This window comes from Pocillopora damicornis, chromosome 6, assembly GCF_964200805.1.
Source record: "Pocillopora damicornis chromosome 6, jaPocDami1.2, whole genome shotgun sequence".
Taxonomy (NCBI): Eukaryota; Metazoa; Cnidaria; class Anthozoa; order Scleractinia; family Pocilloporidae; genus Pocillopora; species Pocillopora damicornis.
In genome coordinates, this window is record NC_142675.1 from 1,673,138 (window position 1) to 1,687,552 (window position 14,415).

At 39.2% G+C, this 14,415-nt stretch overlaps 1 long non-coding RNA gene across 1 annotated transcript; it reads right to left on the reverse strand.

Moving 5' to 3' along the window:
- Positions 1-8,398: 8,398 nt before the first annotated feature.
- On the reverse strand, positions 8,399-10,053 carry LOC149043378 (uncharacterized). Its single transcript, XR_016187719.1, has 2 exons — positions 9,836-10,053; positions 8,399-8,810 (listed from the first exon to the last, which is right to left on the reverse strand). It is a non-coding gene; the product is annotated as an uncharacterized LOC149043378 (long non-coding RNA).
- Positions 10,054-14,415: the final 4,362 nt, after the last annotated feature.

The window sequence follows — 14,415 nt, forward strand, 5'->3', positions numbered from 1 at the left end:
CCTCTATGATCAGTGTACTCAGAAGTGGTATGCAGTTACGTCAATTCTCGAAGGTCTTCTAAAACAGCTGAAAGTCAAGAATCCTTTGCTACAGAAAGTCCATCTGAGGTTAGATGAAGCCGGTTGCTATCACAACAGCTCCTTAGTAACCGTTGTGAGAGATGTCTCACGTTGTGACGCTCGTGTTATCTCCTACAACACTACCCCGAATTGGAGCGATGCACACAGTATCTGTCAAACTCATGGGGCACATCTACCAATTCTTCATATCTACCGGATATTTGTTCAGTTGTCTGTGATTAAATATAAAGTAAAAAGCCTTTATACGGGCCCAGGTGGCCCATGGGGCCGGTACTTAACTCCGGTTTTCTTAGCATGAAGCGGCTGAGAGTATTGCTACTCCCCCCTGGATGGGATGCTAGTCCATCGCAGGGTTACCCCCGGCACATTTGCTGGTATCCATTTGTACACCTGGGTGAAGAGAAGCACTGTGAGAGTAAAGTGTCCTGCCTAAGAACACAACACACTGACCACGGCCAGGGCTCGAACCCGGACCACCCGATCCGAAGTCGGGCGCACTAACTATGAGGCCACCGCGCCTCCACATGTGATTAAATATACCCGAGTTTAAAGCTGAGTTTTGTGTGAATATCGACCATACTGCATTACTCAAATATTTTAACCTCAGTGTTCCAACGGCTGAAAGCAGGTAGTAAAAAATGTAGTTTTTTCTGTTTGCAGCCAGTTTTCTATATTTGACCTGCGTAACGTCATTGATGGCTTGTGTGCGATTTTTGATTTCGAAATTACCCATTGATGGGATCATTCGACCCACTTCTTTTTATCACTGTTATGGCAAAATTATTTGTTATTTAAACTAGCATATCACTCGAAGATAGTTTGTTTAGATCATTAGCTGTCACGTACAACCCCTTCATGTTCATTGTTATGATAATATTTTGGAAATGACATGATCTGATTTTTTGTCAACTTCTACTGACCAATAGGATTGCCCGCAAGGTTGGTTTCGTCATGAGAATTCATGCTACCTTATTCAGAACACTCCTACTCCAAGATGGAACGATGCACTCGCGTTTTGTCAAAATCACCGGGCACATCCGCCGATAATCAAATCTGCCGATGAGAACGACTTCATATTTCGCCTTATAATGAGCCAACCAGACGGGAGAGATCTTAGTGCATGGATTGGACTGAACAGAAAAATGGACGATAAGTTTTATTGGATGGACGGTACTCCATTGGCGGGTCGGTTCTCAGCATGGGCGCAGGGAGAACCAAACTTCCTTCACGAAAAATGTGTTTTTATATTCAGAAAAAAGTGGTACGACTTACCCTGTACTTTTGGTGGTTCACCTTCGTTTCCAGTCACAGTGGTTCTGTGCCAAAAAAGTATTTTCTGACTGTTGGATTCCTCAATAGTTCACCTCTGTTTATCTTATGTTCACGTAATGTTCCGGAAGTTAAAGTTTTTACGCCGCTATGAGTTATGCTGTCATCGTTTCATAATAGCCTCTGGTATGATTAAAGATTTCTAAGTTTTTATCAGTTCCATCGTTTGTCAATCTTGTTTGTCGTTTGTCGGTATTCGAAAGAGACATCACAGTTTAACATATTCTGTGTTCAATGAAAACCTGCTTACATTTGGTTCGTTTTAAAAGTTCACTTGCATGAGCGGCATATCACAAAATTGAGAACCCGTCTATTTTAGGTGAAAAATATTGAAAGATATAGCAAAGTTTGTATTTAGATTAACTATGCTAAACAAATAAAAAAATTCTCATTACTGGAGGAGCATAATTATTATTTTTTGTTACCATTGATGAAGCAGCTCAGGAAAATGCCTGCATTGACATAAGAGTCTCAAAAATCTTGGCTCTGACCGCTGGTAAATGTCATTGTAGAAAAGTCTACATTATTTGAATACTGTGCAGATTGGAGCAAGTTTTAAGGGATTACTGACGTGGATTTCATGCAATCATTGAGCCTGCACCCGTACATTAGGTCAAAAGGTTTGCATTGTCCTTCGCTTTCGAGTTTCTCGTTTACTGGGTGCATTTTTTGAACAATCAAATATCTGGGTGTTTTTGATGAAGATCTAGCGATACTTAAAACAAAATAAACTCAGATGTGGTTTGTCAAAGGAATACTTTATTAGTCATGTGCCGAGAAAGAGAAAAGAGCACTCATTTATCTAACGACAGCGGGGCTTCGCTATCTCCCTCTACAGTCTACTGATCGTGAACTCTCAGTAATGCATATGATATGCCTTATTCCAGACTCAAAATCTCCTCGTATCTCTTACTTTAAAGCGTGTCTCGTCGTCTCTTTGTATTCACTTTTCTTCAACCGTTTTGTCGGTAGCAACTTTCAATTGAGTGAGATTTGAAAAAGTATTTTCGTGAGTTAAAATGAAACCTTCTACGGAAAAATGACATTGTTTAATCACACTAAATGGCACTTCTGTAAGTTTTTTTTTCTCCAGACAGTGCATGGATGCCTACGATCTGCATCACTTATCATGCCGCTGTGGAAGAAAAACTAATGAAAAACTTAAGTCTAGGGCACCTGCTTAATCATAAGACTCGCCCGCCAGCCAGCCGCATAGGCACTTATCGTTCGTGTCTTAACTATCTTTATCTCTTTCTGCTCGTTTCCTTGTTTTAAAACCAAAAAAATCGTAAGTCGGCCTTAACGTCACAGAGAACAAGTTTACTACGGGAAGACCAAATATTTTGTGTTTTTAGCGTTCTTTGCCCGTGGGCAGTGTAGTAATTTGATGGCAGCTTTTCAACATCTGCACCCTCGTGTTTGACATATTTGGTTGTGTTTCATTGAAAGTCAATTATCATTTTTTCAAATGCTAATATTTCAGCAAATAAACTGAAAATTTAGGCTTAGACACCTCTGATAAAGCATTCAATCTGTCACGTATTGTGAATAAGAAAGAATCACTTTCTCTCCCCTTAACCTAAAGTCTCCATCAACACAGATAACGTTCTTTGGTTGCAGATGGCTCGGTGGAAAACCATACTTTTATTATTGTTAATTCAAACTCCATCAGTTTCCGCTACCAATGATAATTTCGACTCAACGTCATCTCGCTCCTCACAATTCAGACAATGGGAGAGCAAGCAGCTTCTGGGATACGCTTTCAAAAGGTTTGACTCTACAAGTTTAATATCGTGCGGTCAACAGTGTCTGAGAAACCAACGTTGCTCTTCAACAAACTTCAAGTGGTCCTCCTCTAAGAAGGACGGCGAAGGAACTTGTGAGCTGAACGACCACGATTTTTCCTTTGCTGAGGAAAATGTTAACTTTGTCCATCAGGAAGATGTGACGTTTTCCATGAAGGTAATTCAACTTTTAGTTTTCGTAAAGGTTAAGGCGAACGTTGATTAGTATTTTCTAACATTTTAATTTAAAAAAATTCCCCTTGTTATATTCTTCAGATCCTCGAGAACTTGGACAACTAAAATTTTGCAGGTTTAAACTTTTCCAATTTTCCTGCGAGACACTTTGCAATTGGCGTTTGTTTATATAATCCTATATATGTTCTATATTCTATATTGTACATTATTGTTCACGTTAGGCCAAAGTCTCATTTTTACCAGGTAATTAAGGGGGTTTGCTAATTTAGGACTTCCATAGCGAGCAGCTGATTGATGTTTACACTCAGAAAGTTCGGATCTCTTTAAGTAACCAGATCACGTTTTCCTGCGTTTATGCTAATTTACATGAAATTTAACACAAAAGTCCTTTTTAGGCTTTACTTAAGTTCTGAAAGCGATTCTGATGTTCACATATAATAATTCATGCGAGCCGATTTGTTTCTGAAAGACAGTGCATGGATGCTCACGATCTGAATCACTTATTATTCCGCTGTGGAAGAAAAACTAATGGAAAACTCAAGTTTATGGCACCTGAAAAAATTCTGATGTTTACAAGTCAGTTTCGGCCTTCGGATAATTCATGTGAGCCAGTTTGCTTCTGAAACTTACTAGTATTGGTAACAATGAACATGAAAGGGTTGTACGTGACAGCTAATGATCTGAACAAACTATCTTCGAGTGATATGCTAGTTTAAATGACAAATAATTTTTTAGGTACAGCTACACTTTTTACTGCCTGCTTTCAGGCGTTTGAAAACTCTGGTTAAAATATTTGTTACAACCTGGTACAAAAGATTTTTAACATGTTTCTCACCATAATAATGTGAGTTTATTGCAGGTTGAATTTGAGTAATGCAGTATAGTCGATATTCACACAACACTCAGCTTTAAACTTGGGTATATTTAATCTTAGACAACTGAAAAAATATCCTGTAGATATGAAGAACGGGTAGGTGTACCCCATGCGTTTGACAGTTACTCTGTACATCGCTCCAATTCGGGGTAGGGGTGTAGAAAAGTAGATAACACGAGCGTCCAAAAACAGTTCAATCAAGAGTGCAATCCTTTCGGACCGGTAAAAGATGGAAATCAATCACAATTAAAACAAAAACACCGAAATCACACGTAGATATTTGTGACTATAGAAAAAAGATTTATTATAAGTGCGACTACAAAAAAATCGACCAATCGGATCACAGGAAACGAGCTACAGGCTTTACAAAAATTCCTGATTGTCTGTGCTTGTTTTGGTCTCTAAACAATGACTGGCACATTTGAATTTACGTAAGATAGTTGTTCGTTTCCAATGATGTGATTGGTTAATTCTGTATAAATTCGAAGTTACCTGCTAACGGCTGCGATGTAGTGAGCCATTAGGAACCAGCTAAATGACTTAAAAATATCCTTTAGCCTCTGGTTGTTCAAATGGTGGATAAAGCTATCCGCTCAATAAATCTCTATCCGTTGTATAGCGCAGTACGTTTCGTTGGCACTTATCCACTGAATAGCGATATACCCGGTGGATAGCGCTATCCGTCCCTTGAACAACTGGGGTCCAGGGCGTTACGTGTTACAAATCTACTTTTGATAAATCAGTTTCAGGAAAACAGTTTTGTAGTAATATATATCCATGATAATATTTTGGAAATGACATGATCTGATTTTTTGTCAACTTCTACTGACCAATAGGATTGCCCGCAAGGTTGGTTTCCTCATGAGAATTCATGCTACCTTATTGATAACACTCCTACTCCAAGATGGAACGATGCACTCACGTTTTGTCAAAATCACCGAGCACATCCGCCGATAATCAAATCTTCCGATGAGAACGACTTCATATTTCGCCTTATAATGAGCCAACCAAACGGGAGAGATCTTAGTGCATGGATTGGACTGATCAGAAAAATGGACGATAAGTTTTATTGGATGGACGGTACTCCATCAGCGGGCCGGTTCTCAGCATGGGCACAGGGAGAACCAAACTACCTTCACGAAAAATGTGTTTTTATACTCGTGAAAAAAGATCGACAAAAAAATTGGTTCGACTCTCCCTGTACTTATAACGGTACACCTTATTTTCCAGTCCCAGTGGTTCTGTGCCAGAAAGGTCTTTTCTGACTGTTGGATTCCTTGATTGTTCACCTCAGTTTATCTAATGTTCCCGAGGTTAAAGTTTGTACGCTGCCATGAGTTATACTGTCATCGTTTCATAGTGGCCTCTCGTATGAATAAAGATTTCTAAGTTTTTATCAGTTCAATCGTTTATCAATCTTGTTCGTCGTTTGTTGGCTTTCGAAAGAGACATCACATTTTAACATATTCTGTGTTTAATGGAAACCTGCTTACATTAAGTTCGATTTAAAAGTTCACTTGCATGAGCGGCATATCACAAAATTGAGAACTCATCTATTGCAGGTAAAAATGTTGAAATATATAGCAAAGTTTATATTTAGATTAATCATGCTAAACAAATAAAAAACTCTCATTACTGAAAGAGTATAATTATTATTTTTTGTTACCGCTGATGAAGCAGCTCAGGAAAATGACCTGCATTGACACAGGGATTGCGAAAGGGATTGCGTGGTTTTCATGCAATCATTGAGCCTGCACCCGTACATTAGGTGAAAAGTTTTTAATTGCATTGTCCTTCGCTTTCGAGTTCCTCTTTTATTGGGTGCATTTTATAAACCGCGAAACATCTGGGTTTTCTTTTTTTTTTTTTTATAAAGATCTAGCTCTAGATACGTAAAGAAAAAAAAAACTCGGGTGTGGCTTGTCAAAGGAATAGTTTATTAGTCATGTGCCGAGAAAGAGGGAAAGAACACACTCACTTATCTGACGACGGTGCAGTTCGCTTGTGTTTTTTTGTTTCTCCAGACAATACATTGATGCCCACCGTCTGGATCACTTATCATGCCACTGTGGAAGAAGAACTAATGGAAAACTTAAGTTTATGGCACCTGCATATTCATAAGAGTCGCCAGCCAGCTGCATAATAAGCGCATACTTTTATTATTGTTAATTCAAACTTCATCAGTTTCCGCTACCAACGATAATTTCGACTCAACGTCATCTCGTTCCTCACAATTCAGACAATGGGAGAGCAAGCAGCTTCTGCGATACGTTTTCAAAAGGTTTGACTCTACAAGTTTAATATCGTGCGGTCAACAGTGTCTGAGAAACCAACGTTGTTCTTCAACAAACTTCAAGTGGTCCTCCTCTAAGAAGGACGGCGAAGGAACTTGTGAGCTGAACGACCACGATTTTTCCTTTGTTAAGGAAAATGTTAACTTTGTCCATCAGGAAGATGTAACGTTTTCCATGAAGGTAATTCAACTTTTAGTTTGGGTAAAGATTAAGGCGAACGTTGATCAGTATTGTCTAATATTTTAATTTAAAAAAATTCCCCTTGTTATATTCTTCAGATCATCGAGAACTTGGACAACTAAAATTTTGCAGGGCTAAACTTCTCCAATTTTCCTGTGAGACACCTTGCAATTGGCATTTGTGTATATAACCCGACGTATATGCTATATTCTATATTGTACATTATTTTTTACGACAGGCCAAACGATCATTTTTAGCAGATAATTAAGGGGGTTTGCCAATTTAGGACTTCCATAGCGAGCAGCTGATTGATGTTTACACTCAGAAAGTTCGGATCTCTTTAAAAGGCTGTCTCTCTTATTTCCACCCGGTCAATTTTGCGTCAAAAATAATTTTGCCTGAAACTCTGTCAACAGAAAGACTTTACCTAGGAAAGAACTAAATTAGATTTGGTTTGATTCGAAAGAATTTTCTGATTGCATTAGGGGCCATAATTATTTCATAATCCGAAGGGACCGTCGCAACGTCTCGAAAATTGAAAAATAGGCATTTTGTAACATTGTAAAATATTTGATTCGCATAATTAAGCCCCAGAATTTATATCTGATTGCTTAAAAACCTTTCTAGTTTGCCAAGAAAGTTAGAATTTGCCCTCTCAATATTTTTGAAAAGGCGAATTTAAGCATATGCTGACCACTAGAAATCTCCATCGGCCGATGGCCGTAAATAACCTTGATTTAGACGTTACGTTTTTGGCATTTGGGACCTGCTTGACGACTCTATCCTACACAGCCGTTGAGTTTAGACCTTTATAGTCAAAAATGTACAAAACCCCTGTACGTTTTTGATTTTTCAAAAGTGATAACCGTTTGAATCAGCACATGTACGAGCATTCGCGATTTTTTCGCCAACACCAAAATCGAACCACTGGAGCAGATTTCGTCATAAATACAGCTTATCTTCGTCGCATCTTGGGTTTATGTGAAATTTCAGATATTCCTCGCTCCCAAAACAGGTGAACTTTATAATAACTCCAGCAAATAACTCCAAACTTCAGCGGTCGGCATCTATCGATACTCTTCTTTGACTCGTTGTTGCGAACTAAACTCGAAAACTAAAGCCATGTTTTGCGCTTAATGTCCCGTTGGAACTTTGGGTTGTAGCTGCATTTTCTTCAAGAATCAGTCATAGCACTCCACTTGTAAGTCTATGTGTCGAAGTTTGGAGGCTAAAATTTGGAATTTAAAGCTGAACGATCGCACTATCGCGCATAACAGAGGTCCGTATTAACCATTGCGGGTGAACCCGTTGTCCCTCACACAAAAAGTCAAGGTGTTATGGTGACACCAAAAGAGTGTAAATTTATGCAGCTGTGTGAGCACCATTTTAGTGTTTCATCAACGCTGAAACGGTGTTCTTTTACACCAACGTGGTGCAAATTCGTTTTCATGTCATGTAACTGGAGTACACCAATGGTGCTGACTTATCATTGTTTTAGTGTGCTTTAACTCTAAAAGAGTGTCTCTTGACACTGAATTGGTGTAAAATGCGTTGCAGCTGTGCCAACATTGAGACGAGGTGATTTTACACTGTTATGAATTTTACACTCAATTGGTGTAAATCAGCACTTCCACTAGTGTTATAAAACAACACCCTTAACTCCAAAGCTACGAAGACATTTGAATGCGATGGGGTTCTCTTGTTCTCACCTTTATTATCTGCAATCTCAAACTCACCAACGAAACAAAAAAAATAAAGCCTTAGCAGTTTAGTACGTTCAAAAATTGCAATAATTTTGTTGGCAGTCTTGCGCTATCATAAACTTTTAAAATGTATCTCTGCAAGAAGAGATGCACATTTACACATTCTTTTGGATACTACACATAACACACAAAATACAACAATAAAAAAGTAATCGGCGCCTCTGTGTGCCCCCCATTTATCTTTATCAAGAGCTCCTGCTCCCCACTGATAAAGATAATTTTTGGGGAGCAAAATTTCCCCTCAAATACGATGAAGGGAGGCATTCCTGTCCTTGCCTCCCCGGCCACTTTTTTTTGCTTCAGGAGCATTCTACAAAATAAAATAAGGAAACAAAACTGTATCAGTCACTTATTCTATAGTTAAGCAGTGCCAAAAGGAAGGCTGAAGGCAGTCTTTTATAGTGAATGCTTTGCCTCCCGCTCTATAGAATTGTAAGACAAGCAGATAAGCTTTTCCGGACAAGAAATTCCAAAGAAAGCTAGTAGATTTAAGTACTTGAAAGAAGAAATAATGTTTGCCTCATGTTCTATTTCTGCTTATAAGACAGCAGCATGGAACTGCTTCTCAGCAACAGGTAACCCTTTGTAGGAGGCAAGTGTTACTTGGCCAAACTTTCCTTCTCCCAAGGTAGCATTTGAATCCTGCAATCCAAATTTAAAATTTCCCCGGGAATATCAAGTAGTGTTTTAATGGGAACAACACCCTTTGAACAGTCATCGCTTGATTTCTTTTCTAGAGACATCTGGGACTGATGTGATTTTTCTTTTTCTCGCTCTGTTTGGCGCCATATTTGGTAAAATTTATCCTTCTTTTTTTCAGTGTAAAGCAATTTCTCTTTTGCTGCCTTTTTTTTTGTATTTTTTCTTGTTTTAACTCTTGAACTGCATTTTTCTCCAGTTTCCTTTTTTTCTGTCCGTTTTCTCTTATTTCTAGCTAATCTCTGGCGTCAAGGTAAGTAGACAATCACAGGCTATAGAAAAACTGTCAGTAAATTTATAAAATGAAGGAGTGATTAATTGATAGAATTCCTAGAGCAGCGAAGTGCTACTTTAAGGGAATTTTTAAAACTCTATGCCTGAAAATGGTTTCTACGTCAGCACAATGAGCGTTATTACGAAATATTGCACAAATCTTGCCTTTAAAGGAACAAGTTAAATCGCGAATATACAAAATTGAAAAGACGAACCGCAAATGGTGCTCTTTGTCTTATCACCTAATATGCCTTAGATATATAGCAGAACTTAATTGGAATATTGCGTCATGTATCTGTTACGGTCATGTTGACTCAGGCAGTTTGTACTCTAGTTAGTTTGTAGTCAACTATAAATCGTTACCTTTCTTCGCCAGAGCTATATCGTTTGAATCGTCTAGGTTTTTGCTGCAAGTTGGTGTACCGTGCGCAAGTGGTTCATTCTCCGCAATCTCAATGGCCTTTCCGGGCAACGGAAACGACGACTGCTCGCTCGCTTTGAGCTTTTCGATCTTGGCAAGTAGTTTAGCACGGACACCCGCTGGGGGCATGAGGCTTTTCAGACAGTGTCTTCGTTCATGCAGAATAGAGTTTCTCTATCAACTAACTCGTCTCTCGATGTTCAAGAAAAAGTAAAAACCAAACAGAAAAAGAAGTAAAACAAGCAAAGAAGATAAGAACTTGAAAATAAAGTATTCATAACCATCAAGGTGATTGTCATTTGGCGCCAAATTGTATTTTCGGTTAGTGGAGAAGATACGTAAGTGTCACGGTGCATTTTAAGCAAATTTTCCTAGAGAAATTGCACAGTCGTTTGAATTCGTATCTTCAAACAAGTGAAAAGTTATCTGGAGTACATCTACATCAAACGCCCTTACTGGTAACAGCTTGGAGTTGCCTTGGCCTGTAAAAACTTCATGAAACGTGACTACAATGGTCTGAAATAATTGAATAAGGAATTGTCTAGGGAAATTCTAGGTTGCGTGATGTGTCGTTCGTGCAGCAAATATTGTGTGTGGGTGTAAATTACAGAAGTGCTGATCGGTCTTTAATGAGAAACAGCTGTTAAAATCAAGTTGACAGGAAATAGCTTGGGATTTTAGTAAATCACGAATAAGTAATGTCAGTCTTGGATTTAAGTAGTTCAAGCGTGTATTTCGGTTGTAAAAGCAGATAAATATAATCACTATCTTGTAACAGAAGACTGGAGAACGATTGAATGTAGAAAGTTCGGGTACTGTAGATCGTAAATAAACGCGAGAAATCGGAAAGATACAGTCCAACTGATTGTCGAACAGAAAGTCCATCTGAGAAAGTCCATCTGAGGTTAGATGAAGCCGGTTGCTATCACAACAGCTCCCTAGTAACCGTTGTGAGAGATGTCGCAAAAGGAGTTGGGGTCGAAGTTCATAATTATCGCTACTTGGAGCCGCAGTCTGGTAAAGACATTTGCGATCGTATCCTCTGTCCAATGAAGTCCTCTATTCGTGCTTGCTGCAACGAAGGGCACGATGTTCTAACTGCCGTGGACATGAGAGATGCATTGACGCAACACCCAGTGAAGGGAACAACAGCTGCAGTGAGCATAGTCGACGAATCAAAGCACACTCTCCGTATAAATAAGATTGAGCGTTTTGGTAGCTTCCACAACTTCGAATATGGAGATACCGGTCTGAGAGTTTGGAAATGTTATGGCATCGGTAAAGGGAACTACATTCCATATGACGTAATTTATATCAAGCACGAAGGTCAAACGTCCCTTCAAACCATAGAATCTCAAGGAATTTATGATCCTCCTGAAAAGCGTGTGTTCAAGGGTCTTTCAAAGGGCATCAAGGAAACAGAGAGTACAACACCATTGTTTGAATGCTCTGTTCTTGGATGTGTTGAAGTGTTCGAAACGTTTTCGCAGCTAGAGCTACACCTGGACGTTGGAAAGCATACAGTCAGCAGGTTAAGCCAGTATGATGCAATCAAAAGGGACTGGACCCTTAAATTCTCGTCGATAGATACCGCTGGTATCGAGTGTTCGAGCGGTTCGTTAGATTCCAGTACACCACTCACTTCTTCCGGGGATACTTCGCCTCACTCGTCTCTATGAACAGGATGGGTCGTAAGCCAACCAAGGGGCAGCGTTAGATTTTCAGAAAAGGTAAAAGAATATCTAACGGCACGGTTTACACTTGGAGAAAGAACTGGGCGAAAGGAAGACCCCGCCCAAGTTACAGTGGACATGCGAAATGCGAAAAATGAATCAAATGCACGTTTGTTCGCTAGAGAACAGTGGCTGACAAAGAGCCAAGTTCAGAGATATTTCTCCCGGCTAGCAGCAATGCGACGAAAAGATCAGGGTGTGATCGGGATATCGCTGGATGAGGAGAAAGATGTCCAATGCGTCCAGGAAAATTCCGAGAGACAAGATCTGGTAGACAAAGTTAACAAAGAGATCAAAGTCTTACATCCAATCTGCTACGACACATGACCTCTGTGAACGTCACCACAGTAACACACTTCAGAAATTCAATGTGGTTTTGTTGAGAGCCATCTGTAGTCATTTTGAGATCCCTGTAAAAATTGAGAGACCAAAAACAGGTCCTCATAGAAAAACTGTCGGACGTGATTAGTGATTGTCAATGTGTTTCTCAGTAGACTTATGTAAACAATGTCTTATACGATGGCTGAAAGTGTAGAATATGCTCTACAGATGCAAACTACCTTTAGTTCCGATATCAAGTTCTGACGGCGTTGTTATAGTGTAATATATTATAATATCTAGTAGTCAGGGAAATTTTTTGATTAAAACGACTGAAAATTTACCAAAAGCAACACTTTTAACATATGTTCATACGAAGCATGTGTCAAAGTTTTTATCACGTTGTTAGCCGATTTCTCCGGCTATTGACAGGTTGCTGATCTGTGGACACAATCGACGCGGAACCGAGAGAAGCAAGCTCAGGATATTTGAAATTGATTTATTAATTATATGATATTAAACTCCTGATAAAAGCATTTATTCTTTTCATCCAAAATTTTTCTCCCCAAATATTACATTGGGATATAGATTGGAATACAAACAAAACCATACGGCAGAACGTACGGCACAAGCTATCAGCGGTCTTCTCTTTGTGCGGACCTTTGTGAGAACAGTCTAAAATCGAACTGGATCATCGTGATCTAAATTTAAGCGGTTATTTCTTCACTTCAGAAGCCTAAAACCTTCATTTCTCCTCAGCTTCCAGACATGGAGACTTTATATTCTGATTTAGGAAAAAATTCAGCTCTGAAGCGATGTTAAATGGGTGATTCACCGCGAAATGTGGCCAATTCCGACATTTGTTCTGATACCACGAATCACGATGGACGCCGCCTACTTTTCGAAGGCAATACCTAGCTATTTGTTGAGGTTATCATGGATTTCACCGGTTTGGTTATCAGAAAAATTCTAAAGTGAGCCATGAAGCCGGGCTGCAAAGCGGGTAAGCTGTATTTATGACGAAATCTACTCCAGTGGTTCGATTTTGGTGTAGGCGAAAAACTCGCGAATGCTCGTACATGTGCTGATTCAAACGGTCATAACTTTTGAAAATCGAAAACGTACAGGGGTTTTTGCATGTTTTTGAATATAAAGGTCTAAACTCAAAGGTTGTATAGGATAAAGTCGTCAAGCAGGTCCCAAATCCCAAAACTTAACGTCTAAATCAAGGTAATTTTTTTTACGGCCATCGGCCGATGTCGATTTCTAGTGGTCAGGATATGCTAAAATTCGCCTTTTCAGATATGTTAAGAGGGCAAATTCTAACTTTCTTGGCAAACTAGAAAGGTTTTTAAGCAATCTGATATAAATTCTGGGGCTTAACTATGCGAATCAAATATTTTATAATGTTACAAAATATGCCTATTTTTCAATTTTCGAGACGTTGCGACGGTCCCTACAGACTGGGAAATAATTATGGCCCCTAATGCAGTCAGAAAATGATTTCGAATCAAACCAAATCTAGTTTAGTTCTTTCCTAGGTAAAGTCTTTCTGTCGACAGAGTTTCAGGGAGAATTATTTTTGACGCAAAATTAATCGGGTTGAAGAAAGAGAGACAGCCTCTTAAGTTACCAGATCACGTTTTCCTGTGTTTATGCTAATTTACATGAAATGTGACACAAAAGTCCTTTTTAGGCTTTACTTAAGTTCTCAAAACGATTCTGATGTTCACAAGTCAGTTTCGGCCTTCGAATAATTCATGCGAGCCTATTTATTTCTGAAAGACAGTGCATGGATGCCCACGATCTGAATCACTTATTATGCCGCTGTGGAAGAAAAACTAATAGAAAACTTAAGTCTATGGCACCTGAAAACGATTCTGATGTTTACAAGTCAGTTTCGGCCTTCGGATAATTCATGTGAGCCAGTTTGCTTCTGAAACTTACCAATATTGGCTGTTAAAGTTACTCCCCCCCTCCCCCAATCCAATGAGAGCAGGTTCGTCTCTTTATGCACAAGAGACCTATAACGATCGTTAAGTCTATATAAAATTACATAAGATTTCGGGTTTGAACTTGTCATTTCTATTAACAACTACAAAATTGTTTTCCTGAAATTGATTTATCAAAAGCAGATTTGTAACACGTAACGCCCTGGGCCCCAGTTGTTCAAGGGGCAGATAACGCTATCCACCGGATATATCGCTATTCAGCGGATAAATGCCAACAAAACGTACTTCGCTATCCAACGGATAGAGATTTATGGAGCGGATGGCTTTATCCACCATTTGAACAACCAGAGAAATAAAGGATATTTTTAAGTCATTTAGCTGGTTCCCAGTCGCTCACGACACCGCAGCCGTTGGCGGGTAACCTCGAATTTATACAAAATCAACCAATCACATCATTAGAAACGAACAACTATCCTACGTAAATTCAAATGTGCCAGTCATTGTTTAGAGACCAAAACA